We start from the raw sequence: 17,443 nt of genomic DNA, 5'->3' as shown, positions 1-17,443 counted from the left end.
TGTCCCCCCCTCTCCGTGTCCCCCCCCAAAAGGGTCTCCCCCTGCCCACCTCCCACGGGTATCTCAGTGCCCCCCGTGTCCCCAGTGGGGGTCCCCGTGTTTGTCCCACCCTCCGCCTGTCCCCCCGAAAAGGGTCTCCCCCTGCCTTCCCCCCCGGGTATCTCGGTGCCCACCATGTTCCCCGCGGGGGGGGGGATGTCCCTGTGCCCCCCCCGACCCCCCCTGTGTCCCTGCAGGCTGAAGGGGGCTTTTGGGGGGGCCCTGGGGCTGCTGGGGGTCGAGTTCGTCGGGTTCTTCTCAGGGGTCTCCATGTTCCGGCCCGGGCAGAGCCTCTTCTGTATCTTGGGGGGGCCCCAAAACCCGGGGGGGGGGACACCCTAAAAATGGGGGGGCCCTAAAACTGGGGGGGAGGGGCCTAAAACTGGAGGGGGGGGAGGGGCCTCAAATGGGGCAGGGGGGAGATGCCCTGAAATGGGGGGGGGGCACCCAATAAAGCGGGGGAGGCCCTGAAACAGGGGGGGACCCCGAAATGGGGGACACACACACACAAAACATGGGGGGTGACCCTGAAACACGGGGGGGGCCTAAAATATGGGGGGGCATGAAACATAAGGGGGGACAGGGCCCAACATGGGAGGGGGGCCAAAAACGGGGGGGGAACCCCAAAAGGTGTGTGCGGGGGTCCGAAATGAGGGGGGGATCCCTGAAATGGGGGGCGAGACACCCCAAAACCGGGGGGCTGCCATCAGGGAGGTTCCTTCCCCCCTCCAAAGGTCACGGGGGGGCCCTGCCAGGCCCGGAGGGAGGCGGGTTTCGCCCAATTCCGCCCTGGGGGGGGGGGTGCCCGGGGGGGAGGGGCCGCCCCCCCCCCCATTTTTGGGGTGATTTTCCCTGACGTGGGGCAGCGCTGGGGGCCCACGTGGCGGCTGCCCTGGGCCTGGCCCTGGCCCTGCTGGAGGACTGGGACGGCGGCTCCTTCTGGCTCCTCTTCGGCCTCTGCAGGTGGGTCGGGGGGGGAGGGGGTCTTTTTTGGGGTGTCCCCCCCCGCTTACACCTGACTGACACCCCCCATTCCCCCCCCCCGCCCCGCAGTGTCCCTCCCGCTGTCACCGAGGCGCTGCTGCTGGTCTCCATTCTGGGGTGCAGGAGAAGAGCCCTCTGAGCCCCGGGGTGGGGGTTGTCGGTGTCCGTACCCCCCCCCCCCCGAACGTCCCCAATATGCGCTGACCCCCCAGCGTGCCCCCGAACCCCCCCTTCCCCCCCCACCCCCAACTTCCACCGCCGTGTTGAGAAATTAAAGGGTTTAGCGCGGGAAAGCGCCGGCGCGCCACGGCTTTGGCGCAGAAAGACGGGGCGGTGGCCCCGCTCCTCATGCAAATGAGAGCCGCGGGGCAGGCTGGGAGCGCGCGGGAGAGAGGAAGGAGGGGTTTTTTGGGGATCGGGAGGGGGATGAGGGAAGGGGATGGGGGGAGACGGCGGGGGAAGTCAGGGGAGTGCGAGGGGGGCGGAGGGAGGGGGGTAGGGCGGGTCGCCGTTGGGTAGGGGGTGGTGGCGGATGCCCGCCCCCGCGGGGGAGGTGAAGCTAGTCTTAGCGGGGTGTGGTCAGGTCGTTTTGCGGCCAGTATGTGATGAGTGCGGCACGACGAGGTGTGATTACATGTCCGTGAGAGGAGCGGGGCTGGGCCGGGCCAAGCGCAGTAACCAGTCGCCCCCGCGGAGTGTGTGGCTGTCGGTGCGGTGGGGGTCAGCGGTGTGTGCCGTGAATGGCCGCCTGTGCGCGTAACGGGGCCGTGAGACCGGGGCGTGCACTCTCGGAGGTGCGCAAGAGCCGCGTGTGTGTGAGGGGGCTGCGGGCACGAGGGACGCTCCTTGTGCCCCATACATCCCCCACCCCATGGACATCTGCTCTGCCCCATAGGTCCCCCCTTGCCCCATACGCCCCCCCTTGTGCCCTCCACTCTCCGCACTGGGACCCCACTCGCCTGGTCTCTGGTTTCTCCCGTTTCTCCCAGTTTCCCAGTTGGCAGCTCCCAGCCCCGCAACGCTGGGAGTCTCCCCCCCCGGGGACCCTCCGGTGCCCCCCGGGAATGATCCCCCCACAGCCAGCCCCCCTGAAGATGGGAAATCTTGGAATCCTGGAATCATTTGGGTTGGAAAAGATGTTGAAGATCCTCAAAGGAGGATATTTGTGACCGTTCCTCAATAGCTACGGGGCGGAGGGCAGGAGGACGGGGCCCAGTGACAGGACAAGGGGCAACGGGGACAAACCGGGACACGGCAAACAAGGAAAATTTCGCTTGGAGGGAGATGGAGCTTGGGGACACGGTGCCTAGAGAGTGTCCTTCTCCGGAGATATCCCAACCCTGCCTGGAGCGGTCCTGGCCCACCTGCCCCGGGTGACCCTGCTGTGGTGGGGGCTGGATGATGGTCGCCGAAGGAGACGGAGGAGAGGGAAGTTGGGGGGGTGAGGGCATGGGAAAGGGCCCATGGGAAGGAGGGGGATGTGGGGTTTTGGGGACCTGGGTTTTGGGGATGTGGGGTTTTGGGGACATAGGGTTTGGGGGACGTGGGTTTTTAGGGACGTGGGTTTTAGGGGCAGATTTTGATGGATATGGGGTTTTGGGGACGTGGGGTTTTGGGACATAGGTTTTGATGGATGTGGGGTTTTGGGGACGTGGGGGTTTGGGGACATGGAATAGTGATGGATTTGGCAGTTTTGGTCCATGGTTGGCCTCGATGACGTGAAAGGTCCCTTCCGACCTGGGCAATTCTGTGGTTCTCTGGGGCGGAAGAAGCTGTTTCTGCAGCGGCCCCCAGCCAGGCAGGAGTGTGTCTCCCCTCCTCGGCGCTGGCGGGGGCTGGATGATGGTCTCCAAAGGAGATGGAGGAGAGGGAAGGGTGTGGGTGAGGGCATGGGAAAGGGTCCACGGGAAGGAGGGGGATGTGGGGTTTGGGGACGTTGGTTTTTGGGGACATGGGCTTTAGGGACATCGATTTGTTATGGATATGGGGTATTGGGGGACATGGGGTTTTGAGGGACGTGGGTCTCTGGGGACTCCTCCAATGGTTGGGGCTCTCTCCGGAACCCAGATGCCATTTGTCCTTCCTCTCGTGGCGTGTCGACACCGAGGCTTTTCCCTGGGGAACGCTGGCTCCAAGGTGCCATCCCCGAGCCAGAGGTGGCGGATGGGCAGCGCCGGGGACAGGCGCGGGGCCACCACAGCCCAGGGAGAAGAGCTGCCTCGGGGACTAGCGGGAGAGACCCAGCGAACGCCGGCCCTTCCTGGCCCCCCCCCCCTCCAAAAGGAGGGAATTTCCCCCCAAAATGGTGGGGAATTCCCAGGAGAGGTTGTGAGCTCAGGCGCCAGCACCGCGCGGAGCCGAGGGGCGAGTTCCAGCCCGGCTCCCACGGAGCTCTCTCCCAAGGGGGACCCATGACGAGCCCGCGCCAGCGTTTCCGTCCTGTGCCCCCCATCTCTCCCCGGCCCCCTCCTCTCCCAAGACGGTCTGTCCCAGTTGGCCACTTCCAGCCCCCCCGGGGGCTCCTTGGAGCAGCCTTTTTGGGGCGGTTCCGACCGCAGCCAGCGCCAAACCCCGCTCCCAGACATCGGAGGAGCCCCCCGGCGGGGACGGAGCTGGGTCACAAATCCCTGGGGGATTCTCCGGGTTCCCGAGGCTCCTCCCCAACCCGCGATGCCCCAGAGAAGGGGGTGGGCTGGGGGGGGGCGGTTCGGGAAGGCAGGTGGCCAGGCGTGGGGCTCCGAAATGGCCTGGGAACCCCCCAGAGGGCTGAGTCCGTGGGGCAGGAGCCCAGAGGTCCGGGCCGTCCCTCCACGCTCCTCTCCTGCCCCACACCACGGGGAGAGGGGCCACGGAGGGGGGGCCACGCGCAGGCAGACGCGGAGCGAAGCTTTGCTGAAGGAGTTTATTGATGGCGAGAGGGCAACGGTCCGGGGCTCCCGGGGGTCGGGGGGGGCCATCCAGGGATGATCATCTCCTCGTGCTGCTGGGGGGGGACGGGACGAGGGTGTCACCGCCGGTTCCAGTCCTGGAAGACAGAGCCCGGCATGAGACCCCCCTGGCGTGCGCCGGGCCAGGAGAGCGGCCGCGTCCCCCCCATCTCCCCACAGAGCCCTGGGGACGGAGAAGGGACCTGGAGCCCCCCACGCACCCAGGGCAGGACCTGGCTCTCCTGAGCCCCCCGGGGCACCCCCAGCCCCTTGCCCAGCGTGGCCTTACCCGGGGACACCCCGAAACCTCCCCGAGCCCCGCCCGGCCCCCGCGGGCATCCTGGGGGGCACCAGAGCCCCCCGCCCGGCCGCGGCGGGGCCCCGGGCAGTCCTTGCAACCCCCCCCGGGTGCGGGGACTGGCAGGGCAGCAGCTGCGTCCCGCTGGCCCGGGACACACGTCGCCGCTGTCCCCTCGTCGTCCCGCTCCCGCGGCGCCGGCAGTCCCGGCCCCGAGGGCTCGGGGACCCCCTGGGGCCCAGGACCCTCCGTGGGGCTGGAGCGGCCGGGACGTCGCTCACCTAGGCCTCGGCCGCCTCAGCCATGCGTCTCTGGCGCGCCAGCTCCAGCAGCTTCTCAGCCCGGGGGGCCTGGGGAGACGGGGGGGTCAGGGAGGCGCTGGGAAAGCCCTGGGGGGGCTGGGGGCGAGTGGGCTCCCAGTGCGGGCACTGAGGGGGAGTGGGCTCCCAGTGCAGGCACTGGGGGGGAGTGGGGCCCCAGTGCAGGTACTGGGGGGGGAGTGGGGTCCCAGTGGAAATACTGGTGGGAGGGGGTGGGTTCCCAGCGCAGGTACTGGGGGGGTGAGTGAGGTCCCAGCACAGATACTGGTGGGAGGGTGTGGGGTCCCAGTGCAGATAGTGGGGGGCGAGTGGGGTCCCAGTGCAGGTACTGGGGGGCAAGTGGGGTCCCAGTGGAGATACTGGTGGGAGGGGGTGGGGTCCCTGTGCAGGTACTGGGGGGGCGAGTGGGGTCCCAGTGCAGACACTGGAGAGTCGAGTGGGGTCCCAGTGCAGGTACTGGGGCGCACTGGGATGCTCTGGCGCGCGGTGGCCGTGGGAGGGAGGGTCTGGGGGCAGCAGAGCTGGCTGTACCTACCGCAGCCCTCTTCACTCGCCCGAAGTCGATTGCCCCCTGTGGAGAGACCGTGGGGTCGCCCGGGTCACTGGGATGTCCCCAGCCCCGGCGAGCAACTGGGGGACCGAGCGGCCCCCCCAGTGCCGCAGACTGGGCGCCCTCCCAGCCCACCCGCCGCTTACCCCGATGCAGTAACCTCCGCTTGCTTCAAAGGCCTGGGGAGAAAGAGCGCAGCAGGGGCTGGAGGGGACCATGGTGGGGCCGGGGGGGACAACACAGGCTCCCCTCGGCCCCAAGGCTTCCCAGGAAAAGGCCTTCTGCTGCCCCCCAGCACCATCCCCCCCCAGGTTTCACCTCACGCGAGGACCAGGGGTGAGGACGGAGATGAAGGAACCACGGGGAGTTCAGGAGCCCCAGAGAGGACGGGGCGGGGGGTGGTGGGGATGCAGCGATGGGGCACGGGGGCGGTCGGCGGGACCCCCGAGGGCCGGGGCCGGGGGCTCTGGAGGGCCGGGGGGGCGTGGGACGGACAGGAGAGGGAAGGAACCCAAGCGGAGGGGCCGTGGGGGCTCCGAGGCGGTGGCTGGTGGGGGCAGAGGGGGGAGGAGAGCGGAGGAGCACAACGAGGGGACGGCGCAGGGAGACGGTGGGGTCGGGCAGGGGCTGCAGGGACACCGCTGCCGGGGAGAGGGGGGAAGGCGAAGGGCTGAGGGGGATGAGGGGAAGAAAGACCTCGGCAGCGACGGAGAGGTGGGACACGGAGCGTGTCGCCGGGGGAAGATGGCAGCGGGGCCCAAAAGGACGGGACTCGGGGGTGCCGGGGGGGGATGGGACGGATGTGGGGGCGCCGAGACGAGAGGCCAAGCCAAGGGCTTTCGTGCCCCCCGCTGCGGCGGAGCCGGCGTCCCCCAGCCCGGCCCCGGCCCGCGGCCCTGGGGACCCACCTGGGCATCCTCCGGGGTGCAGAGCAGGACGGCGAAGAGCAGGGCCAGGCTGAGCACCGCCACCTTCATCTTCCTCTGCCGTGCGGAGAGTCCCGGCTGTAGCTGGGGAAGGTGAAGGGGCAGATTTATCCCCCCCGGGACTCCTGCTCCTCCCTCCCCGCCCCGAGAGCCCCCGGGGCAAAGCTGGCCTTGGCAGAGACACCGGCCCTGGCCACCAGCCCAGCCCCGGCACAGAGTCACCTCCGTCCCGGCACCGGTCCAGCGTGGGCATGGGGCAGCTGGGCAGGGAAGGGCCCCGGCACCGGGGGGCGGCTGGAGGGGGCGGCCAGAGCCTCCCGACAGCCGGACGCCCGACAGCCGTGACCCACTGCTCCATCATGAGACCGGCCTCCAACAGCCCCTAAAGCCAGAACTCCCCAGCTCCCCGTGTCCCTCACCCGCAGACCCCCATCTCCCCACGTCCCTCACCCCCAGACCCCCCATCTCCCCACGTCCCTCACCCCCAGACCCACATCTCCCCATGTCCCTCACCTCCAGGCCCCCATCTCCCCACGTCCCTCACCCCCAGCTCCCCGTGTCCCTCACCCCCAGAGCCCCATCTCCCCACATCTCTCACCCCCAGACCCCCATCTCCCCATGTCCCTCACCCCCAGACCCACATCTCCCCACGTCCCTCACCCCCAGACCCCCATCTCCCCGTACCCCTCACCCCCAGACCAGCCTTTCCCTCCAGGGCCCCCCAGGGGTGACAGCACCCTCCAACCAGGGCTCTCAGGGCAGAAATACCTCTGCCTTGTCCCCAGCCCCTCGGGTAAAGGGGGGGCTGGAACCGGCCCCTCTTCTTCTGCACCGGGGACCCCGGGAGGAGGGAACGTGGGAGGGGGGAGGACGGCTGGGGGCAGGGGCCACGGGGCCGGCAGGAGACTGGGGCCTTCGGGCACTGGGGGACAGTGGTGGGTGCTGGGCGTGGGGAGGGGAAGGCTCGGCGTGGGGGATGTGCTGGGGGGCGGCCATGCCCGGCTCCAGCCTCCACTGTTCCCCAGGCTCCGCGGGACCCAAACCGGTGCCGTTCCCAGCCACGGCCCCCCCCGGGCAGAGGGGGCTGGCCCCTGCCCTGGCCCTCGTCCCGCCGACGCCTGGGGACACCCCGTCCCCCCACATCCCCGGGGTCCCCCGGGCAGAGCCGGCCCCGAGAGCGGGTCCCAGCGCCCCGGCCCCGGTGCAGCGCTGGCTCCGCTACCCGCTGGGGCTCGGCCACCGCTCGCCAAAGGCCCTCGTCCCCTCCGGTGTCCTCGGCCTCTGCTGGCCCTGGACGCGGCTGTTCAGAGGGACGCGATGAAGCCTCGGCTCATCCCCGGGCAGCCCCTCGGCGCTGATGGCAGGCACGGAGCCCCCCCGGTGAGAGGAGGGACATCTGTCCCGCGGCACCTCTGACACCTGCCCGCGCCCCGCGGCACACAGGGCCCTCCAGCCCCCCCGGGGCTTCCCCAGAGCCCGCTCGGGGGCAGAACGGCGGGGGCGACGGCAGCCGGGGCGCCCTCCAGCCCCGCCAGTGGGCAGAGCCCCCTCAGGAGGGCGGTGCTGGGGGGAGCAGGGAGCAGCGGGTCCTGGGGCGCCCCAGTGCCGCGGTCCCTCCTTCCCCGGGGACAGGCCGGCGCCCAGAGACGGGGGCTCTCCCTTTCCCCCTTCCTTCCCCCCGGCTCCTGCCCCAGCCACAGCCATCAGTGGGAGGTGTCCTGAGGCGCACCCCGGCCTTGGGGGGGGGCTGCCTGCAGCCGAGCGCTGTCTGGGGCAGGGACCGAGGGGTTTTGTCCCCTTGCGAATATGGCCGTGGGTCACTTCTCCTACCCCGTGAAGAGCGCACAGCCCAGGAGCCCTCGGGGCTCTCCTGCGCGGCGGCGCCTGTGCCCCAGGATCTCCCCTGGAGCGGGGACGCTCGCTTGAGGTTCTGCTCCTCGGGGCCGGCAGATTCCTCACCGCAAGAGGCTCTCGGCGGCGTGCTAAACCCTGAAGTCTTGGCTACGTGACGTAAGGGTTGATGGCGTGGCTATAATCCCTTAGACGTGAACCCTTGGCCAAGCCTGGGGCTCGGATTGGATCCAGCTGCACCTTGACTCCTCTCGGAGAAGGAGTTTGGAAAGCTGGGGGGTCCTTACCGAGCCCCGGGACCCAACGGGACGGTCTCCCTCGCGGATCGCCTGGCCCTGGCCCCCGTGCGGTAAATAACCAGGTGCCCCTTGCCATCGAATCCCGTAAAACACCGTCGCCTTCACTGCCGGCTTTGGTAAATGGTGTTTGCTGTTCATCACTATTTCGCTGCTGCTCTCTTACGAGTGAAGCTAATCCCTACGCCGGCGACGGGGCGGCGCTGGGGGAGCAGCCGGACAGCCGGGGGGGCTGCTCTCCTTGGGGGAGCCCGGGGGTCCGAGCAGCCGGGGTGATGGAGCTGCCTCCCCAGGGGTGCCGTGTCCTTTTCCCTCTCCTCCGCCTGCCCCGCGCTGGCCCTGGCTCTCCAGCTTGGTTTCCTTCACCCCCAGCCCGACCACCGCCACCCTGGGGGCCCTGGGCAGCCCCCTCGGGGCGCTGTGGGGTAGGGACAGCGTGGGGCTGGTCGTAAGCGGTGCGGGGCTCCGCTCTCAGCGGGGAGAGCCGCCGGGGGAAGCCGCACAAGCCGAGCCAGACCTTTTCCAGCAAGCCGGCGCCAATGGAGCTGCTCTCTGCCATCGTGACGCTCCCGCAATCGGCCCCGGCTGCTCTCTTCAAGGGCGCAAGTGCCCCGAAGGGCAGAGGGAACCGCCGGGACCTCTCCCAACAGGGACAGCTTCAGGGCGGACATGGGCATTTTTGGCTCGAGGAGCTCAGGTACCCCGGGTTTTCCCCCCTGCAGACGCACACAGCTCTCAGGGGAGACAAAGAGCAGCACAGAGAGCGACTGATTGGCTTCTGCATAACGAGGAGACCAGCCCTTCGATGGCATGAGCCACCGCTGGGAGGACATGGGACCGGCAAGGTCTCCATCGGGAGGCGCAGCACGGATCGACGGGTCTCTCTGGGTGGCAGAAGGAACCGCCCGTAACAACCAGCAAATCCACTGGCCGCGCCGAGCAATGGCGGCACCGAACGCCTTGGACTCGCCGCCTGCGCTGAGTTCCCGGGACGTCGGCGTTATCCCAGCAAACCCGCGGGTGCTCTGTAAGGCCGGTGCGTTCCTCTGTAAGCTTGTCCTCTGTTCCCTGCCACAGGAATTCCAGCCACCGTGCTGCGCTGCCCAAGGGCCGTTCGCCCCCTAACCCACCCAGTGGCCCACGGCCCACGGCTGAAAGTAAAACAGCGCTCAATTGGAGTCCGTGGCCCCTGGGGTTGGGGGGGTGGTTTGTGTTTGTAGGAGACGTGGGGTGGGAGTCAAAGGCCGGTGGGAAAAATCTGGGCGGGGCTTTGGAAGTCGGCTGGGAGGTTTGCCCGAGTTTCAGCGAAACTGAGGTGTCGCTGGTCGTGTCCCCGTGACGGGACAGGCTCCTGTCCTGGCTCGGAAGAAACCCTGTCTGGGGTCATCTGCCCGAGAAGAGGGAGACGAGGGTGCACTGAGAAGTCAGACACGAGAACCGTCAACAGCTCAGGGCCCTCGTTGACATTAGATGGCATTTCCGAGGGTTAGGGATAAGGTCGTGTCTTCACGAGACACTAACTCTAAATAAGGGATCTTTTGTGGCTCGGTCGTGAAAAGATTTAAGGCGCCTGACTGGAATATTTGCTTTGGAAATGCCCAAAGAGCAGGCAGCCACCTGGCAGATGTTCATTTTGACGGCTTCTGCTTTCTGCGTTATCTGTTGGACAGACAAGTCACCCCGTGCGGAATCATGCACCGCATTTAAACACGCTGGGGTGTTTTTTGCGTTCCGGGCCTGTTTTGAAAAGAATCGACGAATCGTAGGCGCTGACACCATTGAGGAATATGGGATTAGGAGTGGCTGATGAGAGAAACGCAGACCAGCGGGCGGCACCGGATGCCCCTTGACATTCACGGTGGTGTTCGGGGAGGTTCCCTCTGCCGGCTCAGTAGTGGCGACGACGACGCGCTCGGGTGGTTGTGATCGTGAGCCGCGCATTGAAAAAGGTAAACGTCAGCAGTTGGCCGGTTTGACCAAGGGCTGGACAAGAGCCTCCTCAAGGTCGCTCTGAAGGGTGGCTGATCCTACCTGTGCTGTCCCCCCGCCGCCTCCTCAGGGGGAGCGCGAGGCCTGTGGCTTTGACAGTTCGTGTCCCAGACAAAACCCCACCGACGCTTCCGAGCACCCCAAAGTGCCAACAGAAACCAGCTTTTAACAAGCCCAACAAAAAGGGGCGCAGGGCACAGATCTGGAGGTGACTCCCGTTGAGCGCGAAGGAGAAGTGTCCCGTCAAGGAAAGGTCTTGCCAATCCCCAAACGAGTGGACCACCGTTGAGGGCAGCACCCAGAGGGAACCTCCCATGGGGCCAAGAGCACGTCTGTACCTTTCTCTCTTTTTCCTACAGTCCCTTCTGGGAGGCAGGGGGAGTTTTACCACATTTATTTTCCAAATAAATTTTTATCAGGGTTGCTCTCCTCAGGCTCTGACCCGCAGTGAGGCGTCCCGCCGTTTTACAGAGGGAAAGGGGAGGGAAAGTGCATGTACCGCTTCTTCTTTGGTGGGAACACTTGGTTCAGTGCTCATCGTGCACATTCGGATGGCGCTGGAGCCTGAGCCATGACCCCAGCTCTGCCCTCGGCTGGTTGGAGATGGATCTTCCCCAGGGATGAAGGCGGGAGCGAGTCTGTCTGGGGTCAACGCCTGGCACATCAACCCCATGGGAGTGTGAAGCTCTGGTGGACTCTGGTGCAATGTTTGCCTTTTTCCAGTCACTGGGGACTTCACCTGACTGCCATGGCTTTTCAAATATCATGGAGAGTGGCTTGGCAACTCCACCAGCCAGTTCCCTCAGGACTCTGGGATGCATCTTGTCAGCCCCCATAGACTCCTGCATGCTTAGGTTCCTCAGGTGGTCACAAACCTCATCTTTTGCCACAGTGGGGGGGGACTTGGCCCCTCAAGTCCCTACCTTGAGGTCCACCCACTCAAGAGGTGTGGGAAGAGAGGTTGCCAGGGAAGACTGAGGCAAAACTGTTGTTGAGTACCTCAGCCTTCTCCTCGTCCATTGTTACCAGTTTGCCAGTCTTGCTCATCAGGAGGGGTACGCTTTCTTTGACCTTCCTTTTCTGGCTGACATATCTATAGAAGCCCTTCTTATTATCCTTTGCCTCCCTTGGCAAGTTCATCTCCAGCTGCGCCTTGGCCTTCCTGACCCCATCCCTACACACCTGGGCAACATCCCCATGCTCTTCCCAGGATACCTCTCCCTGCTTCCACTGCCTGTGCATTTCCTTCTTGCCTTTTAGTTTGACCAGCAGGTCTCTACTCAGCCATGCACATTGCTCAAGGCTTTATCCATGGGGATTATCTCCACCCCAGCCATCCCCAATGCACTGAATCTCCCCTTCCATGTTATTCCTGGTCGCTTCTCTGTCTCATTCCCTGTCCATTGCAGACCAACCATCTGCAATATAAATGTGGGCACCAGATGAACTCCTCCTGGGGCCTTTGACAAGCACTTAGACCTCAAAGAGCAGAGAGGTGCCTCTAGGAGGTCCTCCTCTCCCCGAGATATGCTTCCTCCACTGGTGTCTTTAGGATGCATGAGTGGTAAATGGAGAAAGATGGTCAGCCCCTGAGAGCTTGTTAACGTTTCAGTTAGTGGTGAGGCAGTGATTGGTAGTGGGCAGGGATGCCAGAGAGGGCAGAGGAAACTCAGTGACAAACAATTCTTATGGGGAGTGGCTGAGGGAACTGGGATTGTTTAGTCTGGAGAAAAGGAGGCTGAGGGAGACCTTATCGCTCTCTACAGGCACCTGAAAGGAGATTGTAGAGAGGTGGGGGTGGGTCTCTTCTCCCAAGTAACAGGCAATAAGAGAAGGGGAAGCGGCCTCAAGTTGCGCCAGGGGAGGTTTAGACTGGATATTAGGAAAAAATTTTTGCTCTGAAAGGGTTATTAAACATTAGAAGAGGCTGCCCAGGGAAGTGCAACCATCCCTGGAGGTATTTCAAAGACGGGTAGACGCAGTGCTTAGAGATATGCTTTAGTGATGGTTTTTGTCAGAGTTAGGTTGGTGGTTGGACTCGATGATCTGAAAGGTCTCTTCCAACTTAGGCAATGCTATGATTCTATGCACCCCAGAATGCAGGTTGCCCTCTTGGCTGCCAGGGCACACTCCTGACTCGTATTAGCCCAGCTGCCAACCAGCGTCCCCAGATCCCTTTCTGCAGGGCTGCTTTCTAGCCACTCCTCTTCCAGCCTATACTTGTGGCCACCATTATTTCATCCCAGGTGTAGATTGCAGCGTTTGTTCTTGTTAAACATGCTGAGAGTTGCCTTCTCTGGGTCACGGACACAGGTGCTAAACTGAACAGGGCCCAGGAGCCAGCATCCCTGTGCTGCCCCACAATGCCCCAGCATGTCCCAGTACGTACCCTCCGTGAGTCCATGCTGACTGCATTTGAAGACAAATTTCTCTTTTTGGTGCCCAGAAATATCACCCAAGAGGACTCTAACTGGTGGCACACTGCTCACCAATGTGAGCTTGTACAGCCAGTGAGTTGTTCCCTGAGTTGCATTTTTGGCCTCGTTCAGAGCTGGGTGCAACACTTGCTTGTCCTCTCTCACAAGAGACCTCTGCTAACCCAATGACTTTTCAAAAGGGATATTCCAAAGAAATGTCAATCTTGTTCTGTAACTTCACTACCAGTATTTTGCCTGTTATATGATGGATTTCATTTCTCTAATCTTTCTTATGTTTTCACCTGTCCTGATACAATGACCATGTCTAAAGTCATCTTTCCAGGTGCAGACTGTCTAGACAAGGGCCTTTTCTATTATACTCCTGTTTTCTCCTTCCCTTACTCTTTCTTCATTCAGGTTCCTGTCACCCATCCAGCTGCTGCTTTGAGCTTCACGTGGTTAAAAGTTTCCCTGTCTTTCAGTAGTCTAATTGTCTCCTGTAGCCAACTCTTTAACTATGTTTATATCTACCTTTCTGTACCTATCCATCCAAAGCATTTCTCATAAGATTACCCCTTGCAGAAAAGCAACCTCATTAGAGGCAGCATGTACTTAGCATATGGCCGCAGAGGGTGTTTTATTGTTTACCAAACATGATCCGACATGATCAGGCTTTACTTTTCTTTGCTTGCAAAGAGGAGAAACCCTTCTGTGCCCGGGCGCAGCCAGGTCTCTAAGGAGCTCAGGTGGGAGCTGGTGCAATGGAGCTGTAACATCCAGCTGCAGAGACCAGTGGAGAAGTCTGATGGAAGGACACTGATGTAAATCCCAACTGGGCAATGACAGACATGGTGGGGTTGGGGTGGGGGCGGTGAGGAGTAGTGTTGTCCATACAGTGTCAGACCTCAAGGGACTGCATTTCCTAGCCATGCAGACCTCCTGAGGAGACCCTCTGGACCAATATCAGTTGCAGAAGACTTCTATCACCTCTTCTCTAGACTGAAAAGTAAAGTAAAACAAAGCCTTTAAAAAAAAAAAAACAAAAAAACCTAGGTTTTCTTTGAAATCTTCCTTCTTAACTACAGTATGAAAGAGCTCCAATTAGCTGTAGAAGTCTTGAAGACTTGAAGGAAATTAAAAGAAGAGAAACAGCTTGTTAGGGCTTTCTGTACTTTAATGAGCCCCATGGCGTATTTAGCTCTGAGTCCACGAACCTCAGATACTGAGAGAAGATTGAAAACACTGCTCAAGGAGTCAGAAGCAAAACTCAAAGTACCTTGAAGCACTAATTGGCCACTGAGGCCCATTACTGACAAAGTCTCCCGGTGGACTCTCAGAGGAGATAGCTGGAGGCTGGGATTGCAGGAAGGCAAAGGCACTGTGCAGGTGGCTGTAATGCGGAGAAAACTGTTGCTTTGTTTGATGAAGCAGAAAGGCCAAACCTGACCCTCAGGCCCTGGGAAGGCAGATCCTGCCCCTCAGGTGTGGCTCAGGGCTCTTCCTGGGGGTAGTGGGGTGTGAGGGTGAGCAAGGCCAAGTGTAGGGGGGCTGTGCAACACCTCCTGGCTTCCTCATGCAAGAGTGAAGCAGAAACCAAGCCCAGAGCTTCAAAATAAAGTTTTTTCTAGTAGGCCTTGGTGGCAGAGGCAAGTGCCATAGCCAAGGGGACAAAGACCTTGGTGCTGTTGGGCTTTTTAACCTTGCCAGAGCCCTAGGCCACCTCTACTGCAGGCTGTCCATCACTGTCCCATGCCTGCACCTCTTTCCTTGCAGGCTGCAGACACCCATTGTGCTTTCCCACATCGCTCTCACCCCGGCATTTCCATATCTTTTCTGATGTCTCTCCACTCTCACCGGCTGTTCCTTGAAACACAAAGCCATGGGCTAATACAGACTCCCTCTGGGTGACCTCTTGCACCACAGTGCAACCATTTGAGTGAGATTTCTTTTTCCTCACATGCAGTCCGACCCTTCCAAGCTGCACTTTGTTGAGGTTTCCTTCTCTTCCCACTACCAAGAAAATCTCCATGATCTCTGAAGCCACCCTTCAAGCAGGTGCAAGCTACTGCTAGAGAGCCCTGGGCCTCTACTTCAAAAGGTACAGAAGCCCAGCTCCCTCAGCTTCTCCACACATGCCCCAAACCCCATCCTGGCCAGTGTCCTTTGGAGCTTCTCCAGTTCCTCCTCCTTCCTTCAGAACAGAGAGCCCCACACACAGACACACTAGACCAGATGTGGCCACACCAGTGCTGCGTCAAGGGGGATGATAATCACAGGATCTTCGTGGTTGGAAGGGACCTTTAAGATCATCGAGTCCAACCATACACACACAACCCCCACACACACACAATCTCCATCACTAGAGCATGCCCTGAAGTGCCACATCTAGACATGTCTTAAATACCTCTAGGGATGGTGACTCAACCACCTCCCTGGGCAGGCTGTTCCAGTGCCTGACCACTCTTTCAGTAAAGTAATTCTTCCTAATATCTAATCTAAACCTCCCCTGCCACAACTTCAGACCATTTCCTCTGGTCCTGTCATTATTCACCTGGGAGAAGAGGCCAACACCCACCTCTCTGCACCCTCCTTTCAGGGAGTTGTAGAGGGCAATGAGGTCTCCCCTCAGGCTCCTCTTCTCCAAGCTAAACGTGCCCAGCTCCCTCAGCCTCTCCTCATATGACCTGGTCTCCAGACCCCTCACCAGCCTGGTAGCTCTCCTCTGGACACGCTCCAGCACTTCATAGAACCATAGAATCATTTAGGTTGGAAAAGACCCTTGGGATCATCGAGTCCAACCATCATCTCCACTCTACAAAGTTCTCCCTTACACCATATCCCTTAACATCACATCTAAAGGAGTCTTAAACACATCCAGGGATGGTGACTCCACCACCTCCCTGGGCAGCCTATTCCAGTGTCTGACCACTCTTTCTGTGAAGAATTTTTTCCTTATGTCCAGCCTAAACCTACCCTGTTGCAGCTTGAAGCCATTCCCTCTTCTTCTATCGCTAATTACCTGTGAGAAGAGACCAGCACCAACCTCTCTACAATGGCCTTTCAAGTAGTTGTAGAGAGCTATGAGGTCTCCCCTCAGCCTCCTCTTCCTCAAACTAAACAGTCCCAGCTCCTTCAATTGCTCCTCATAAGATTTATTCTCCAGGCCCTTCACCAGCTTCGTTGCCCTCCTCTGCCCTCGCTCCAGCACCTCGATATCTCTCTCGGATTGACGTGCCCAGAACTGGACACAATACTCCAGGTGTGGCCACACCAGTGCTGAGTACAGGGGGACAATCACCTCCCTCCTTCTGCTGGTCACACTAGTTCTAATACAAGCCAGGATGGCATTGGCCCTCTTGGCCACCTGGGCACACTGCTGGCTCATGTTCAGCCCCTTGTCAATTAGAACCCCCAGGTCCTTTTCTGCCAGGCAGCTCTCGAGCCACACTGCCCCAAGCCTGTAGCGATGCATGGGGTTGTTGTGGCCCAAGTGCAGGACCCGGCACTTGGCCTTGTTGAAGCTCATACCGTTAGCATTGGCCCATCGATCCAATCTGTCCAAGTCTCTCTGTAGAGCCTCCCTATCCTCATGTAGATCAACACTCCCGCCTAGCTTCGTGTCATCTGCAAACTTGCTGGTGATACACTCTATGTCCTCATCAAGGTCATCAATAAAGATGTTGAACAGCAATGGTCCCAACACCGAGCCCCGAGGGACACCAGTTGTGACCGGCCGCCAGCTGGATTTAACTCCATTGACCACCACTCTTTGGGACCGCCCATCCAGCCAGTGCTTGATCCAGCAGATCGTATGCTCATCCAGGCCATAAGCCGCCAGTTTTTCCATGAGAATTCGATGGGGGACAGTGTCAAATGCTTTTCGAAAGTCTAGGTAGACAATGTCCACAGCCTGTCCCTCCCAAGGGACTTTGTCCAGCAGTCTTCTGAACAGGTCAAAATTTGCCCTCCGGAAGTCTAAGGTGGCAGTTTTACTAACCCTTCTCCTTGTTTCCCCAAGAATCAGAAATTCGATCATCTCATGATCACTGTGCCCTAGACGGCCACCAACCTTTACTTCCCCGACAAGTTCTTCCCTGTTCACAAGAAGCAGGTCCAGGAGGGCACCTTCCCTGGTCGGATCACTTACCAGCTGTGTGAGGAAGTTATCCTCCACAGATTCCAGGAGCCTCCTGGATTGTTCCCTCTCAGCTGTGTTGTATTCCCAGCAGATATCCGGGAGGTTAAAGTCCCCCACAAGAACAACGGCAAGTGATCGCGAGATTTCCCCCAACTGCTTATAGAAAGCTTCGTCCGCCTCACTGCTTTGGTTGGGAGGTCTATAGCAGACTCCCACAGCGCAATCAGCTTTATCGGCCCTTAACCTAATCCAAACACTCTCCACCCCGTCATCACTATACTCGATTTCTGAGCTCTCGTAGCATTCTCTAATATACAGGGCCACTCCTCCACCTCTCCTTTCCTGTCTGTCCCTCCTGAAGAGCTTGTAGCCATCGATTGTGGCACTCCAGTTATGTGAGGCATCCGACCACGTTTCGGTGATAGCCACTATGTCTTAGTTTCCCTGGTGCATCATGGCTTCAAGCTCCCCTGTTTGTTGCACATACTGCATGCATTGGTAGAGATGCACTTCAGATGTGCTAATGACTCCAGCACCTTTTTGTGGGTGTGGGCCCCATTTCCCACCAGACCCCTCTCAGGTGCTTCCATGATTTCTAAGCATCTATCCCTTCTCTCCAATGAAATATCAGAGTGAGAGTCCTCACTATCCTCCCCTTTGATTTATTCCTGACAGGCCCAGTTGTCTCCCCTTCCCCCCTCATATCTA

The 17,443-nt window shown here is 60.9% G+C and overlaps 2 long non-coding RNA genes across 2 annotated transcripts; one reads left to right on the top strand and one right to left on the bottom strand.

The window, feature by feature from the left end:
• Positions 1-260: 260 nt before the first annotated feature.
• Positions 261-1,171, top strand: LOC128903221 (uncharacterized). Its single transcript, XR_008464053.1, has 3 exons — positions 261-337; positions 906-1,002; positions 1,093-1,171. It is a non-coding gene; the product is annotated as an uncharacterized LOC128903221 (long non-coding RNA).
• A 2,722-nt stretch (positions 1,172-3,893) lies between these two features.
• LOC128903226 (uncharacterized) lies at positions 3,894-6,115 on the bottom strand. The gene is made up of 5 exons (XR_008464054.1): positions 6,027-6,115; positions 5,265-5,297; positions 5,104-5,139; positions 4,530-4,598; positions 3,894-4,048 (listed from the first exon to the last, which is right to left on the bottom strand). It is a non-coding gene; the product is annotated as an uncharacterized LOC128903226 (long non-coding RNA).
• Positions 6,116-17,443: the final 11,328 nt, after the last annotated feature.

This window comes from Rissa tridactyla, unplaced genomic scaffold (genome assembly GCF_028500815.1).
Source record: "Rissa tridactyla isolate bRisTri1 unplaced genomic scaffold, bRisTri1.patW.cur.20221130 scaffold_108, whole genome shotgun sequence".
Classification (NCBI taxonomy): Eukaryota; Metazoa; Chordata; class Aves; order Charadriiformes; family Laridae; genus Rissa; species Rissa tridactyla.
This window is presented reverse-complemented; position numbering and strand designations above follow the sequence as displayed.